At 39.2% G+C, this 17,491-nt stretch overlaps 1 long non-coding RNA gene and 4 other non-coding genes across 5 annotated transcripts in view; 2 read left to right on the plus strand and 3 right to left on the minus strand.

Moving 5' to 3' along the window:
• Window positions 1-2,579: 2,579 nt before the first annotated feature.
• On the minus strand, window positions 2,580-2,652 carry TRNAA-AGC (transfer RNA alanine (anticodon AGC)). Its single transcript has one exon. It is a non-coding gene; the product is annotated as a tRNA-Ala (tRNA).
• Window positions 2,653-2,789: 137 nt separating this feature from the next.
• Window positions 2,790-2,880, minus strand: TRNAY-GUA (transfer RNA tyrosine (anticodon GUA)). The gene is given in 2 exon segments: window positions 2,790-2,825; window positions 2,844-2,880. It is a non-coding gene; the product is annotated as a tRNA-Tyr (tRNA).
• A 526-nt stretch (window positions 2,881-3,406) lies between these two features.
• Window positions 3,407-3,499, minus strand: TRNAY-GUA (transfer RNA tyrosine (anticodon GUA)). The gene is made up of 2 exons: window positions 3,463-3,499; window positions 3,407-3,442 (listed from the first exon to the last, which is right to left on the minus strand). It is a non-coding gene; the product is annotated as a tRNA-Tyr (tRNA).
• The window catches only part of LOC128312840 (uncharacterized), a 130,458-nt gene continuing 116,407 nt past the window's right edge, over window positions 3,441-17,491 (plus strand). The window contains exons 1-2 of the long non-coding RNA XR_008292657.1: window positions 3,441-4,383; window positions 11,676-11,773. This is a non-coding gene — a long non-coding RNA (uncharacterized LOC128312840). The remainder of the gene's footprint in view (window positions 4,384-11,675; window positions 11,774-17,491) is intronic.
• Window positions 3,858-3,930, plus strand: TRNAR-ACG (transfer RNA arginine (anticodon ACG)). Its single transcript has one exon. It is a non-coding gene; the product is annotated as a tRNA-Arg (tRNA).

Consider the following 17,491-nt stretch of genomic DNA (forward strand, 5'->3'; position numbering starts at 1 on the left):
ATTGTTGATTTCTGAATGTTCAATCAGTCTTGTATTCTTGAAATAAATCCCATGTGGTCAATGCTGTATTTTCCTTTTTTGTATTGTTGGATTTAATTGACTAAAATTTTTACGTTTATGTTCATGAAGGATATTGGTCTGTTGGTTTCTTTCTTTCTTTTTTTTTTTATAATGTCTTTGCCTGGTTTTGGATCAGGACAATGTTGGCTTCATAGCAAGTTGGACAGCATTTCCTCTTATTCAATTTTCTGAAAGTCTGTGTAGAATTGGTATTATTTCTTCCTTAATTGTTTGGTAGAATCCACCATGCAAGCCATCTGGGCCTAGTGCTTTTTTTATGAGAAAAATATATGGGTTAATACAAGTAAAGTAACTAGAACTGTGCTTGGCTTACAGGAAGTGCTGTTCTTTCAATTCATTCTTCAGTCTTTTCCACAAATTAATGCTTGTTTATATTGTTATTATTTATATTGCCCTGTATGCAATTTATTAACTTAGCATTTGATTAACATTTCCCATGTAAATAGTTCTTAATAAGTATAGTTTCAATGGCTACATATACTCCATTATATGGTCACAACATAATTTAACTATCATTTTGTATTTTTAGAATTGTCCTACTTTCCCTCCACAGTAGATCCAAGCATCTCTTTCCTGTACTCCCATATATATTTATATAAACACACATGCAAACCCTCAGAATATTCCCTTCCGGCCTTCCCTTTATGGTAGTGTTAACATACTCTGACAACAGTTCATGTTTACAGTGTGTTCACTATGTACTAGGCACTGTAATAAGGGTATCATTATTATCATCCCTATTTAACAAACGAGGAAACTGAAGTACCATGATGCCAAGCAACTTGCCCAATGTAACTACGTAGGGAATGTGAAAGCCAAGAAAGGCCATCAGGTTCCACAGCCCATGTGACTAACCACTATGCAATAGTGCCTCTCAGCTTATGCCTTTAGACTTAAAAAAATTTTTTTTAAACATTTATTTATTTTTGCGAGACAGAGACAGACAGATCATGACCCAGGGAGGGGCAGAAAGAGAAGGAGACACAGAATCCAAAGCAGGCTCCAGGCTCTGAGCTGTCAGCACAGAGCCCAACGTGGGGCTCCAACCCATGAATGGTGAGATCATGACCTGAGCCAAAGTCAGATGCTTAACCAACTGAGCCACCCAGGTGCCCCCCTTTAGACTTTTTAATAAGAATTCCATTCCATACCTAAGTTGCTGATCCTGAGATGTTTGAGTTCTTACCCAGCTCACCTGCCCTAACCATGTGCTCCCACCTGGATTTGGAGAGCATTCCTTCCACTTATTACCCATTCCTTGATCTTTTAGTCATTTATAATTTCACTGTCAGCTCCTCTAGTCAGCCAGTTAGAGTACTCATAATCTCAACTGGAAATTGAGACCTAACATCTGATAAAAGGATTCCTTTTCCTACTTTATAAATTTGTTTTTATGAAAATAATGATATATTTTAAATGAATCACTATACATTCAATTTAAAGACTTTATTGAAAAGAGTAAAGTGAGATAAAAATGGAGACTGCCCTAGAAAATGAAAGATATACCAATAAAATGCAGCAGGTTGTATACATTAGTACAAAAAAATACAGGTTGCCTAGAACCCTAAAATGAACATGAGATAAAAGAATTATCATTTACTAATTGTAATCCTCAAAAAAGATAGTATTTCTGCCTTTGTCTTTGTAAATTTATGTTTTGTGTTGAGAACCACAGTATAGTTTCAACAGCTTTTTAAAGGCTATATTCTAGTAAATTAGGATAGGGAGCATATATTTCCAGAAAAGCCTTTGTGTGTGTTCTGCTCAACTTCTGAATCTTTCAGTGAGTGTGTGTGTATTTATTTTGTTTTTGTTTTGTCTTTAACAAACTAGACTATGCTCAAAATCAGCCCTACGTAAAACTTTTTTCCATTTAATTCCTTTTCAGTGCTGGTCTCCAGTTCTCCACAGTTACTCCCCACGAGGAAAAGGGCATTAGAACCCCTCCTTCAGTAGCCAGCTTCTAGGTTTAAACCCTTCCGCTTCCTCACCTCTCTTCAGGTATCTTTATCCTACCTTAGTAGATCGGCCCAGAGTTGGTCACCCCACTGAAAGTTGATGTGGAGCGGAATACTTCTCGCTTCGGCTTAACGCTAAGTTTAAAGTAGCCAGCGTCCTTTTCCAAGTTCAATGTTTTTTGCGTTGTTTTTCTGTCAGTCCCCCCTTAAATCCGGGCAGTTTAGTATCAAATGGGTCCTTGGAAGTGCAGCGATCGAGTACAAATCACAAAGTGGGAACAGATGGGACTGCAATCTGTAACCATTTTTGGACAGAAAAAGAACCAATTTCGTGAACCTCCCAAAGTAAATGGGTCTAAAAATTTTAAGTTGTAAGAATAAACTCCGTCAGCACCCATTATCCCTCGTCTGGGGAGTTCTAGGAAACGGTAACCTCAAGTTCGCCTTGTCTCTCACTTGCCTGAGAGCTGATTTCAAGTTCTACTTGAGTTGAATGAGAATCGAAAGAAAAACTATTACACGGAATGAGGAGAAAAGGGTTGGAGGATGCGGGCATCGATCCCGCTACCTCTCGCATGCTAAGCGAGCGCTCTACCATTTGAGCTAATCCCCCACCGCTGGGCACGGCCGGTTATCTCTTCCCCTAGAGAGAGGTCAGAGCATTTAGAAATGGAAAAAATGTTTTTCTTAATCATGTTCTTGATCTTGCGTCACAGCTGAGGCCAAAGTAACAAAAATTAATAAACACTCTCCTTCGAGCCGGAATCGAACCAGCGACCTAAGGATGGCTAGGGACATCGGGGCCTACAGTCCTCCGCTCTACCAGCTGAGCTATCGAAGGGAGCGGGGAGACAGGTGCCGACTTTTCTTTATAATGTTTACTCATTTTCTAAGCTTCGTGTGCTTTCTACCGCGTTTCTTTCCCGACTCCCAGGTTTGCCCATCACAAGGTATCCTTCTGGTGACCCCCCCCCCCCCCCCATCTTCTCATGGCCGCTGGAAAGAGCGTTCGAGTTGCCCCCTCTCCCCGGAGCTCTGAGGAAAAGAGCAGGCGGCTGGCTGGCTCGGGACCTTTCTCTGTATGCTCAGGGGACTCGGGAAACGCCAAAGACGATTTAGAAAGGAGCAGAAGGCCGGGACCTGGCAGCCGCCCCGCAGAGCGCAGACTCACTTCGGCGCTTGTTACTAGGACAGCACGTCCCCGCTTGGGTAATTCACAAAATATTTCATACGGGGTATGCTGCCATAGGCCAAAACTGGAGCGAAAGTACCAGAATCTCCAAGTGTTCGTTGGAATATTATACTAGGAAAGGAGACCCGTGGAAAGGGCCGTAAATCGTAGAAAGTTGACAAAAAGCATACTTGTCTCCTTCGAGCCGGAATCGAACCAGCGACCTAAGGATGTCTCCTGTCAGGAAGTCAGCTACAGTCCTCCGCTCTACCAGCTGAGCTATCGAAGGGACGGGTAAGCTGTCCGTGCCCCTTGAGACTCAATGTTCAAGAACCCGAGCGAGCACAGCTGCGGGCTAGAGACTGAATAGAGCATGCGTACTCCGGAACGGGGAGGGGAAGGGAGTAAATGCCTGTGTATTGTTTCACGCGTGCGCAGAAACACAACCTGGCTCCCCTTCGTGGGATCCTGACAGACCCCGGAAAGGACCCCCAATGCGTGTGTCCTAGAGCTAGTGGTACCAAGACTCAGCAACTCCGACACCACCTTCCTTTACTTTTCCTTTACCACCCTATATTGGGAGTGACTGCCCGAGTGTGGCCTTACCACTCTAATCTGTATGTCCCCTCAGTTTCTCCTTGTGTGGAGGGCCAGTGGCGCAATGGATAACGCGTCTGACTACGGATCAGAAGATTGTAGGTTCGACTCCTGCCTGGCTCGGCATTTTTGTCACAATGATTTTTTTAAAAGCAAAGATTATTACTTCTTCAGGGTTCCTCAAGTCACAAATGCCGAGAGTATTTTACTACACTTCGAGTCCAGAAATCTGTTGTGCGTCGCTTCCAGTGCCGCCCCGTCGAACTCTCTCGAGCACTAAGGAGAGGCAGCCGCGGCCGCGCGGCTAACTGCCCGCGAGAGCGCTTCCGACACGGGCGGGGGGAGGCTCTGGGGAAGGCTGGGGAGATCAGCCGCTCAGGAATTCCAGGTAGGAAGCTGGGTTAGGGAAAGTGAAGCCCGCAGTCCCATTGAGGAAGCTGGTTGAAATGCCAGGGCTGCTTCTGCAGCAGCTTCATTCGTCGGGTCTTGTAAAATAGTTGAAGACTTTAGTCACCAAAGTCACGAGAAAAACTGCCCACGCACACGCCCTGACAGTGCTGACGAAAGAAAGTCAAGGTATTTTTGATTCGGTTCCTGTTTTACATTTCATCTTAATTAGTGTATCGAGCCCCTCCTAGGTTGTAAGCATAGCATAAAAACCATCGAATAGCTTGGATTCTGTTCTCAAGGGTCTTTTAACCGAGAGGGCATAATGTTGGTTTGAGTACATTGGGTTTTTATTTTGAAGTGATCTTATTTGTGGAGAGTAGTTTAGAATTCTCTTAAATTTCCTCAAGGAAAATAGCAATTTCCAAAAGTAAAAGCTTTAAAAAAAAATGTGAAATTCGGGAAGATATGTTAGGGAGGAGAAAATGTGGGGTTAGGAGAAAGGACTAGTTTTTAACTGGGAAAGCAGTCTCCTTAAGGTCACATAAACAGTTAAAGGAAGCTAAAAATTGGGGGGGGGGGGGGGACAAGTACAATTTGAACAAAATGATGGTGGGTTTTATTTTTGTTTCCTAGTGAACATTTTGCCATTTTTGCAGGTAACAAGCTAATATTTGTTTCAAGTTACATAGTATTCCTGAGAGTTTAAAAAAATTACCTCTGTGGGAAGTTGCGGCCATATGTTGCAGGCCTTCTCCCAAGTTTGTTGACAGAACTTTCAAAATGAGTCTCCAAGGAAAGAGCCTCCATCTTATTCTTACTTTCTTCTCATTTTACAAGGGTGACAAGTAAGGGGTTGATTATTTGCAAAGGTCACGGTCATGGACATCATTGCCCTGTGGGAGAAACTCTAGCTTCTTGGTGTATCCCCTTCTTGCACTCTTTCCCCAGCAGTCAGCCAGACCAGAGTAACACCCTCCAAGAGGGCCAAGATGGTGGATGATTTCTGGCTCTCTTACTTGTGACAGAAAACAACCATGCCTGGACAGCCTAGTGAAATGTAAAATCATTGAGGATAAAGATGAAAGCCTAGGCTTTCAGAGATGGGGACAGAAAGAAATAAAACAAAACAAACAAAAAACAGGCTAGCTACAAAAGAATGAAAATCAGATTTTGATCAGATTTCTTATCAGCAATACTGGGTGCTAGAACACAGTAGAGCAAGATTCTTGAAGTTCTCTGGGGAAATAATTTGAACCCAGAATTGTATAAACAATCAAAGTTGCAATCACATATGAGAATAAATAGTTCACACTTGCAAGGTGTCATAAAATTTAAATCCTATGATTCCTTTCTGAAACAAAAAAATAAACATTACTTGAAGATGTTATACTGATTGGGTTCTCTAGGAAGCAGGAGTTGACACAGAACTAGAGTATAAAATTATAGTGGGGAGTAACATCTGTGAATGGAAAAGGAGAGGACACGGTATTAGGTAGGGGTAGTTAGACAGCAATGTGGACCTGATAGGCTTGGTACCTGCAGAGCAAAGATTTCCCTTCAGAGGAGTCCTGAATTGGGTAGGAATGAATAGGTTTTCAGACCATCACTTTGCTCAGTCATAGGCCAAAGACTGAATACCTCCTCTGGAAAGCTGAGGTAGACCCTAAAGGAGGTAACACCTGGAGGCTCTCAGTTAACTATCCTCTCTGCAGCTGGGCAGTTCTTTCTTGAAAGGCAATCAATCTAGCAGCAAATCTCTGTGTCTGCCATAGATGTACTTCAGTAAAAAAAAAAAAAAAAAAAAAAAAAAATCCAAGAAGAGGAGTACATAGAATTTAAGTAAAAAGGGAACAAGCCAAGAAAGCAATCAGGACAAATTAGGAAAAAACAAAAGGTGTGTCAGAGGGCTCTAAGAAGAAAGGGGAGTCTTTCATAACAGTGTGATTAAGGACCAGGAAGACTTTACAGATATGATAACGGCTTGTCACTTTTCTCAAAAAGCAAGCCAAAGATAATTAGAAATTTCTGGAAAAAAATACAAAGAGCTTTATAAAGAATTCATGGTCCATGGCACAAAAACAGACATATAGACCAATGGAATAGAATAGAGACTCCAGAATTGGACCCACAAAAGTATGGCCAACTAATCTTTGACAAAGCAGGAAAGAATATCCAGTGAAAAAAAGATAGTCTCTTTAACAAATGGTGCTGGGAGAACTGGACAGCAACATGCAGAAGAATGAAACTAGACCACTTTCTTACACCATTCACAAAAATAAACTCAAAATGGATAAAGGACCTGAATGTGAGGCAGGAAACCATCAAAACCCTAGAGGAGAAAGCAGGAAAAAATCTCTCTGACTTCAGCTGCAGCAATTTCTTACTTGACACATCTCCAACAGCAAGGGAATTAAAAGCAAAAATGAACTATTGGGACCTCTTGAAGATAAAGAGAAAGGAAACAATCAACAAAACTTATAGGCAATCAAAGGATTGGGAAAAGATATTTGCAAATGACATATCTGACAAAGGGCTAGTATCCAAAACCTATAAAGAACTCACCAAACTCCACAACCAAAAATTAAATAATCCAGTGAAGAAATGGGCAGAAAACATGAATAGACACTTCTCTAAGGAAGACATCCAGATGGCCACATGAAAAGATGCTCAACATCACTCTTCATCAGGGAAATACAAATCAAAACCACACTGAGATACCACCTCACGCCAGTCAGAGTGGCTAAAATGAACAAATCAGGAGACTATAGATGCTGGTGAGCATGTGGAGAAACGGGAACCCTTTTGCACTGTTGGTGGGAAGGCAAACTGGTGCAGCCACTCTGGAAAGCAGTGTGGAGTTTCCTCAAAAAATTAAAAATAGATCTACCCTATGACCCAGCAATAGCACTGCTAGGAATTTACCCAAGGGATCCAGGAGTGCTAATGCATAGGGGCACTTGCACCCCAGTGTTTATAGCAGCACTTTCAACAATAGCCAAATTATGGAAAGAGCCTCAATGTCCATCAACTGATGAATGGATAAAGAAATTGTGGTTTATATATACAATGGAATACTACATGGCAATGAGAAAGAATGAAATATGGCCTTTTGTAGCAACGTGGATGGAACTGGAGAGTGTGATGCTAAGTGAAATAAGTCATACAGAGAAAGATACCATATGTTCTCACTCTGATGTGGATCCTGAGAAACTTAACAGAAGACCATGAGGGAAGGGAAGGGAGAAAAAAAAGTTACAGAGAGGCAGGGAGCCAAACCATAAGAGACTCTTAAAAACTGAGAATAAACTGAGGGTTGATGGGGGGTGGGAGGGAGGGGAAAGTGGGTGATGGGCATTGAGGAGGGCACCTGTTGGGATGAGTACTGGGTGTTGTATGGAAACCAATTTGACAATAAATTTCATAAAAAAAGAAGATATTTTTGGAAATTAAAATAATATCCTATAGCAGCTAGTACAATGACAGACACTTAAGTGTTTGATCTAAAGTTGGCACTAATATAATGTCCTTATTTCATGAGTTATTTTTGAAATTAGTACCTATGTTTATTAATATCTATATTCTTGACATGGTTTCTAGCATGCATCCAGCATTAAAAAATATTCATTACAGATCTGCAAAGTTTTGCCAAAATAAAATGCTTGAAGGGGAAAAAAAAAAAGAATTTATGGTGCAAATATAAAGCAAACCAAAATCTGGCACAATTTTGAGAGACTGATGGTGTATATTATGGACTAATTTTCTCCTACCCCTCTCCAAATTCTAATACTAACCCCCAGTGCCTCAGAATGTTACTGTATTTGGAGATGGGGACCTTTAAAAAGATAATTAGATTAAAATGAGGTCATTAGGGTGGGCCCTCATCCAATATGACTACTGTCCTTATTAGATTAGGACACAGGGAGAGAGAACACCAGACATGTGCATGCATGGAGAGACAACCACGTGAATACACAGCAAGAAAGTGGCCATCTGCAAACCAAGGAGACAGGCCTCAGAAGAAATCAAACCTGCTGAAATATGCATATGAAAGAACTTTCAAGTTCTTCCTTTCAGTTGAAACCGTTCTGCAGAGCAGGAAGCTCTACCAAGAAATGTTAAATAATTTCTTCAGGATAACTCTTCAGGTTGGGGGAACAGGGCTGAACTCAGGTTTACTTAAAGATTCCTCATCCATGGCTTTCTGTAAATGTGTACTGTTTCCAAGAAGGATTCCAAAAGATTGAATGAGAACATTTGCTTGTTATGAGAAACCAAAGAGATAGCATTTTCAAGGTTAGAAAGGGAACTATTCCGGATAACTCCAGGAGATACAGTTCATTTGTGTTATTTGCAGTAGTTAGGTTCTATATAGTCACCACAAACAGTGGTTTAGTGAATACTGAACCTTTGCTTTTGGGAAAAATACAAGGTTAAGTTCCTGTGAGCCTCTGTTCACAACATTATCTTAAGTGATCAATATGTGTTTTGTGTGTTACTGTTTATATACCTTATTTAATATATATTATTGTAAATGACCATGAAATAAATTTTAGCAAGTAGGAAAATTTGCAAATATGGAATCAGGATGATTAAGCCAAGCTAAATCCTGAATTATAAGCCAAATCACTATATCAGAAGATTTTAATGAGAGCAACCCTTGGCCCCCTACTTCTCTTAAGGAGGTTAAAAGGAACCATTTGCACTACAGGGAGATTGCAAGACTGACCCATCCAATTCCCAGGGCTCCATAAGACTGCAAGTTCATTTGCAGTCTTTCACACTCAGGAAAAGTAGAGCTATCATCTTGGTCATACAGTGTCTTTCCCGAAGGTAAGATTTGGAGGACTAGGGCTGGGAAAAGATGTTGCAGGGAGATTTTCTTCAGAGATTCATATTTATTCCTTTAATAAACATTTATTCAGTCTCTACTATGTTCCAGGCACTATTACAGTGCTGAGGATGCAGCAGTAAGCAAAACAGCCACAAATTTCTGCTCTCGGAGCATATATTTTGAAGGGACAGACAGACAACAGGTTGACAATAAATAATACCTATAGTAGGCTTAACAGTGGGGAGTGCCAAAGGAAAAAATAAAGACTGGTAGGTCCAGAGTGTGGAGGGTACTGTGCTTTTCACAATGGCAATTTGACATACACAGACTACCAGAAACAAAATAAATTGCTGTGGAACACACACGTTTATTTTAAATGATGGGAGATAAAATTCCAGGTCCTTTAGGAAAAATTAGTTTGCCATGTTGTATTTCCTATGAAGAAATAATAAAGGGTTATTAATTTAGTCATCTGACATAACAATGGTATATTTTTACTAATAGAAACTTCAAAAATTGTACCTTATTTTGTACAATGGAGAAATTGAGTATAATTTCTTTTATTATGAACAGATAATTAAAGTCATGGAAAACTATACATCCTATTGTATAAATGATATCGAAATGCCTTGTTTTTACATATAATAGCAAATGTTCTCATCCCAATCTTGTGGAATCAGAATAATGGAATAGAATGTGTTAACTTGGATTTATAGACCTATAGTATTCACTTTTAATAGGGGAGGAACAAATTTGAGTATACTGAGTATAAATGCTGTTTTGATATTAAATAAGTAGTTATATCTGACTTTACAGAATTCAAATGTCTTATGGTGCTATGGTGGTGTCATAATTAGGCAGACAGACCCTAGAGCTAGACTACCTGAGTCCAAATGCTTGTTCTCTTGTTATTAAAGTCACAGGTTAATTAACAGCTCCAGTTTTCCCATCTATGAAATGAGAAATAATAGTACCAACTTCAGAGTCTTGCTGTGAGGATTAAATGAATTAATCTATATTAAACACTTAGAATAGTGTCTGGCACATAGTAAGTACTAAATATATATATATATATATACACACACACACACAAACAATAAATACATATATGTACTAAATATATATAATATACTATATATATATATATATATATTTAGTACTTACTGTGTACTAAATACTATTTAAAAATATATTAAAAGTTTTCTTAGCACTGTCTATTATCCTGTAAAATTATGGCAGGAACTTTACCAAAATTTTTAGTCAGGATTGTTTAGTAATATCCACAGCTCTAGAATCACTTTTAAAATTAAAAAAAAAAAAATCCAACTTTTCACTCACTTGATTAATGCTGCAGCTATTCATTGGTCAGACAAGAGAAAGTGGCAGACAGCTACCAAGGCTACACAGGCTTCCCAGGTAAACAAATGCTACAGGGAGCTGGGAGTGGAGGGAGGGGGGAGGGGGGGAGGAGGAATAGGAGCAGGAGGAGGAGGAGGAGGAGGAGGAGGAGGAGGAGGAAGCAGCAACAGAGGAAGTGTTTGGGAATTTGCTCTTGCAGAATTTGAGGATTTTGAGTCTTTGAGAATTTGCTTTTGAAGAAGGCCCTGAGAATTAAGTGAGGATGATTACTACAAAGGGCAGTTAAAGAGAAAGATACATAATAGAGTGACAGAAATGAATATTCTTTTGAAAATGAGAGCTCTGGGACGGAGTTGGGCAGGACATGGAGAGGGTTAGTTCTCAGGAAGGACAAATGTAGTTGGAAATCTAAGATCACCATGGAGAGGCAATATAGCGCAGCTGTTAAAACCATGGATTTGAGGACAAGCCTGTTCTACGTCTTACTAACTGGATGATGTTGGCCAAGTTTATTTAAATTTTGTGTGGTTTAGTTTCTTAGTGTGGAAATGGGGGAGTGATAATGCTGATAGTACTTGTCCCTTAGATGGTGTATTAAGTGAATATATAAATATAAAATATATCAAGTTAATAAGAAGCTCTTAGGGCAGCTTCAGGTAGTAAGCACTATGACTATTGGTTATTATTGTTCATTCGACAGATTTATTTTTAATTCATGAAAGAATGAATCATCTTTTAAAAATACAAATGCTCCTGTGATCCTAAAAGCCATCACTTCCCACATCCTTTCAAATCCTTTAGTTTGAGGGATGGCATGTGCTGAGAAAAGACTTAAGAGAGAACAAAGAAAAGTAGAAAGAAGGGAAGTGAATCACTTTTATTCTTTTTACCCTCTTACTCAGAATAACCTGCATCTTTCAGGTTTCGGTAGCTAAAATTTTATTTTCTGAGTATACTATGTATTGTTTAAAAAACAAATTCCATGCTAAATACAATGAAGCAACTTTTGAAATGAAGACATTTTATATAAAACTGTTATGCTATAAGTTAATCAATAAGTAGACTTAATATTTTTCTGTTCCTGATGGCTATCATTTGTTACTTTTAAACCTAGGTTAGCTTTAAAATACTGCTTTCTGCAATTATAATAAATAATCCTGAAAAATGTCAGTTTAATAATTAACATGCCCAAATAGATCATTCTAAAAATATTTAAGAAAATGTTGGAATTTCATTCCCAAAGTGAAAATTTTCACTAAAAATTTTCTCCCCAATTATTCTTCACCAGAAAATAAAGTGCATTATAGATGACTCTGGACAATGTTTCGGGAGTAGAGATATTTGGGTACCAGGACAGATTACTCAGAAGGAAAAAACCTTCACGAGGTAAGATTCCCTCCTTCTGGGCCTGGGAACAAGGACCTGCCTGGGGTGGGGGGGCTCTCAGGAGCTGAAGAAGTTGATACAGTAATAGGATTTTTCCGCTATTACAAAGCTGAGTTGGCAGCCCCAGTAGCGAGCAGAAAGTGTTAACAGCTGTCCTATTACTGCTGATTGGATTCTGGGAATTTAGTTTTGCTTCTTGGGGACAGCCCGGGAACAGCATGAAAGTTCCAGAAAGCTGTATCCCACCCATTTAATACTGAGCATGTTTAGGCCTCTTTTTGGAGAAAGGCTTTTCTCAGAAATGACATGTGTTGTAAGAATTAACCAGTTAATCAAAAGATATTTGTTAGTTCCTACTTCATTTTTAGCACTGGGAAAAATACAAATGTAGACTCTGACTCTAAGATGTCATTCTGGAAATCACTGCTAATTTGAGCCATCTGCAATTTGGAAATGGCTTTGTTTTACAGAAACTGGTTATACATAACTTAATCTAAGTTTATACTTTGTACTCTAGAACAGCTCAAGAATAATATACAGATAAATGTTACTTAGGTGCTTAGGAGGGGCGGCTGGAAAAAGAGGGGTTTGGAGAAGTGGACTCGTGTTTCTCGGATAAAGGTTTTTCTTTGTTGGGGAAGGACTGGTGCTCTGGGGATGGATTTGCCTTCACATCAGTGAGGAGTAAGGGAGGGCAAGCTGCTAAAATTTTTTAAGATAGCTCTGTAATTGAGTCAGAGACCTTATTGGGTGCCAAGCTACCATTAATTTTTATATTAATCAAATTGTTCATATTAATATGCAAAAAAATTAATATACTAAGCCTTCCTAAAGGCTAAAGATTCTAGCAGCTTTTGCATTTCTAGCAGGTAGGAATTTCTCTGTTCTGTGATACAGGTTAAACATTTACTCATTTAACAAATATTTCCTTGCTGTGTACCATGTGTCAGGCATTATTTTGTTTCCTAAAGGAAAAAGATTCTAAAGGCTAAAGATTCTAGCAGCTTTTGCATTTCTAGCAGGTAGGAATTTCTCTGTTCTGTGATACAGGTTAAACATTTACTCATTTAACAAATATTTCCTTGCTGTGTACCATGTGTCAGGCATTATTTTAAGCACTGGGGATACAGCAGAACACAAAAATAGCCCAAAATCTTTGCCTTCACAGTGTGGGAGACAGACAATAAATCAAGACTAAAAAGTATGTTAGTGAAAGGTATGAAGGAAAAAAGTAGGGAATAGGAAGCATGAGGTGGGTTATAGTTCTAGGCATGGTAGTCTGGGAAAGCCTTTGAAGAAGTGACATTTGAAAAAAGATCTTAGGTAAGTTTCTTCATCATCTAAATACATTATATGTTCTAAATTTAATTCTGACTCAGAGCTGCAGTTTAACAAGGTAGCAAGAAATTTCACCTCAGCCAGGTTTTTAGAGTCTTCCCCACTTCCTAGGGATGTATGGGGTCCTCAGGTTTTCCGTCTTCCTCCTCCAAGTGAGTTTCTAGCCCTTCATCTTGCTCCAGCCTCATTGCTCCTGGGGTCTCTGTGTCCAACCCCGTAGGATTCCTTTGAGGGGCCAGGTGTGGGTAAAGGAATCTTTTGTTATGGCTAAGAAGCCATGACTTAAATTTGTCTGTCACCCAGCATCCAAGTGCTATCTCATCAGAGGGGCTCTCCCCTGTGGAGATATTGCCAGTAAACTGGGGAGACCCTGGGCCCTGGAGCCTTGACCCAGCCTGTCCCAAAGGTGTCGCTGAAGCTTCTTGGTCTCCTCACGAGAAAGAATTCAAGGACAGACACAACACAGGGATGAATGACACAAGTGGGAAAGTTTATTAAAGCTAGAGTATACTCTTCAGATGTGACAGTGGGTGACTTAGAGAAAGAGAAGAAGAGCTGTGCGCACTGGGGTTTGGGTTTCTATCTTTTATTGACAGTTACAAACTAGGGGTGGGATATTCATTACTAGGGGCAGGGATTTCTTGGAAGCTGGGTTTTGGCCTTTTCTTCCTTTTTTGGCCAGGGTTTTCGTGTCATGACACCCACCTTCTTGGGCCTGTCTGGTTTGATCTGGCTTCTTGTGGACTGCTGCCGGGACAGGCCTCTGACTTCCCTGATAGGTGGCCATGACTTCCTCTTTGCTGGCTTCTGGGTATCCTGCTAGAATCTAACTAACTGCTTACTCTAACAGAGGCACAAGTCTGGGCTACTCTGGGAGCTCCCCTCCAAACTTCCAAACCCATCTTTAGTCCAAAGGCCCTCATAACAGGGCTACTTCTCTCCCTCACATTTCTTTCTAACAGCCCTTATAATAGCCCAAGCACCCAAACAAAAGCCTGGGTGGTGGTTTTCTAGGTGTCTCTCTACCATTATATTTAACTTCCAAGGTCACAATAGCGAGGGAGTGACCTTTATAAGATGAATCTCAGAAGGACAGCCCTCATTCCTTTGAGTCTCACTAAGGACAAAACACAATTAATGTCTCAATAAATTACCTTGCCATACATTCAAATAATGAATGTGGTCACTATGAATTATTTTTCTGTCAATACACTCAGAGAATTGTTGGAAAAATACTTCTGTTCCTCTCTGACCTATCAGCATTATGAGTATCTGTGCTTGAATTTGAAAATATTCACCTTTCTGAATATTGTTACCCAGACTATTTGCTATCTCTCCTTCCTGCGCTGGTTGGGGGTAGATTTATAACAGTTTATGTAAAAGACCAGTAAACATGGACATGGCATTGGTAGTGGCCAGCAGAGAGATTAGGAGACTAAAACAAAGGAATAAATGTCAAATGGAAGAAAGGTGGGAGTGGGAGAAGGGAAGAGAACAGGGAAGGAGATGGAGTATTGAGAACCAGGGAAGAGAAGAGACCGAGGAGAAAATGAAGTTAGATACTCAGGATGAAGGAATAAAAAAAAAGAAAAAGAAAAAGAAAAAGAAATCTAGAATAAGGAGTAAGGACAATAAAGAAACAAGTGAGAGGCACTGATTCAGTGTTAAACTCATACAGTCAGAAGGTCAGAAGTTTGACGTGTGTCACGGGACAAAAATCAAGGTGGTGGCAGAGCTGCATTTCTTTTTTGGAGGCTCTAGAGAAGAATCCATTTCCTTAAAATTTCCAACTTTTAGAGGTTGCCTGCATACCTTGGTTTATGGCCCTTTTCTTCCTCTAACTTCAGAGCATATCTCTGACCATTCTTCAGTCATCACATCTCTCTCATAGCCAGGAAAAATTCTCCATTTTTAAGGAGCCATGTGATTAGATTGTGCCCACTTGGATAATCCAGGATAATCTCCCTATCTCAGAATCATTGGCAATGACATCTACAAAGTCCCTCTTATTGTAAAAGGTAATATATTCACTGGTTCTGGGAATTAGGATAAGTACATCTTGGAGGAGTCATCCTTGTGCCAACCACAGAGATTATGTAGCCCTAAGTGGAACCCTCTCTGTAGATCAGAAGATCAGGCAGTGCATTACAGGTGGGTGTATTTTAGGCCACATCAGATGTGTTTTAGCATACATACCATTTAAAATGTAGAAATAGAATGTCATTTATTCTCAAAGAATTAAAAAATATGTATTTTGGTAAACAAAAATGCATATATGTATTTTATTATGTTCTTATGTAAAAGAGGAAAAAATAAATAGATGGACTTTGAAACCTTATATGAAATCACCTACCCTGATAACCTGAAGCCCAGGACTAGGTGTTAAGCCACTGAAGTGCTGGTTCATTTGACCCTTTATGAAGATCACAGTGAGCATGTTTCCTCTTGGTGCTTCTCTGCTAAGATACTTATGAATTTAGAAGACCTGCAGGTGACTCTGGATGGTAGCTTCTGTTGATCTCTACAAGATGCCTAAATAGCCTCTCCTCAAATGAAGAGTTGATCCTTGTTTCTATGTAGCCAATGGACATTCTGTAGATTCATTTCCTCATTCATACACATTCATCATTGTAACTGGTAATTAGCCCTTTGTGGGGAACATTAACAAGAACCCCTTCATGAATTTAATCTGACCATCTGATTCTGATTCTGATTCATGTCCTGTTCTCATCTTTCTACTCTTGTACCAGCTCTCTGGATAAGCTGTGAGTAGAAGTAAAACATTCCATGTGAGAAAGAAAAATGAGGTCTGGGAGAGAAAGAAAGGAACTTTGTGATTTACAGTTGCTCTTCAAAAATAGGCCTGATCTTTTGCTTTAAAAGACTTCAGGAAGGAAATGTAGTAGCTGAAATTATCCACAGACAGGGCTATTTATCTTAGGTTCCCATCAAATGGAAAATAGCACTTGTTTGTTGAATACAGAGTTCCAAGTACTTGCTGATCACTGGAGCCATTAGTACTGGGTATCTTCCTGGGTTTTGTTGGGTAAGAGTTTATCTATGTAAGAAGTCACATTATACAAACATATACAAATTCACATAAAACCACCTCATATTTGCCAAATACTTGATTCTGTAAAGTTCTTTCACCTCAGCTATTTCATCTGGTCTCACAGTAACTTGGAAGGTGGTCAGAGCAGATAAGAAAATGGAGACACAGAGCAATCAGCCATATTCTCATCTCACTTGGTCACAGGGCTAGGTAGTGAGAGTTTAGATTAGAACCAGCTTTCCTAACTTTCAAACCAGAGCTTTTCCTACTTGATTATGTCAATTAAAAAAAAATCCAGTAACTCAAGAGTTAAAGTAGAGTTTTAATGACTTCATAACTGTCAGAGTTATAATACCAGTTTTCACTTACAATGTATATTTAGGCTCATTTGACTGTAATTTGGTGGTAGGGGAGAATAAGAAACAGAAAAAGAAAATGGCATTTCATGCAGTATTATATAAAAACATAATAAGATCTTGAAAGCTGCAATATTATATAAAGAACCAAGAAAAAACAAACACTTTCTGTACTATTTTAGAACATAGTTTTAGCACATGGTTTTGATCACATAATGAATATAAAGATCAAATAGTAAATGCAGACATGACCTTTGAGCTTAATTGTTCAACATGCACAGAGCTGAGCACTTTCTGATCAGTGTAATTAATCCCACCCAAAAAGGGGTAAATGATATGCCTTTAAGTCTAAAGTTAGGCTGTAGAATTCAGAATTCTACCTTTTACCCTATATGTTTCTTTTCCTCACTTTGTCTAATTTAGGTCAGTTGTAGAAAAATTATTTTTACTTAAAAAAAATGGTCAACACATTTTTAGGGCTGGTTTGGGAATTTTTCTGGATCCAGAAAAACCATAAACTTAACCAGGTTGATATTTTGTTTTTGTTTTTGTGCCAATCTAAAAGTACACACAAAACCTTTCTTCTTGGTTTTACTCAACAATTTCTAGTAAATGACAGTTTTTAATCTTTCAAAGATATACTTCAAAATTAAGTGATTTGTCTTTTTTACCTAATAATTTCTTCCTGCCTCTTGAAATATTTTTCTAGCCATATTGAATATTGACAGGGAAAAGTCTCCATACATACACAAGATTCCTCTTAAATTCTCATATATGTTTTGCTGATGATATTTGTGGCAGATAGGAATATTGCAGTTCAGTTAAATAGATGAAAAGTGGCTTCTGTTTGGAATACTACAGTAAGGAATTAGGTCTGGGTCACATAAAGGGCAGGCTCATGAAGCCTGTCCAGTACTACTGTCTTACCTCATGCAAGGAGCATAAAATAACTCTTCAGGCTTTTATTCATCA

The sequence above is a fragment of the Acinonyx jubatus genome, chromosome F2 (genome assembly GCF_027475565.1).
Source record: "Acinonyx jubatus isolate Ajub_Pintada_27869175 chromosome F2, VMU_Ajub_asm_v1.0, whole genome shotgun sequence".
In the NCBI taxonomy this organism is placed as follows: Eukaryota; Metazoa; Chordata; class Mammalia; order Carnivora; family Felidae; genus Acinonyx; species Acinonyx jubatus.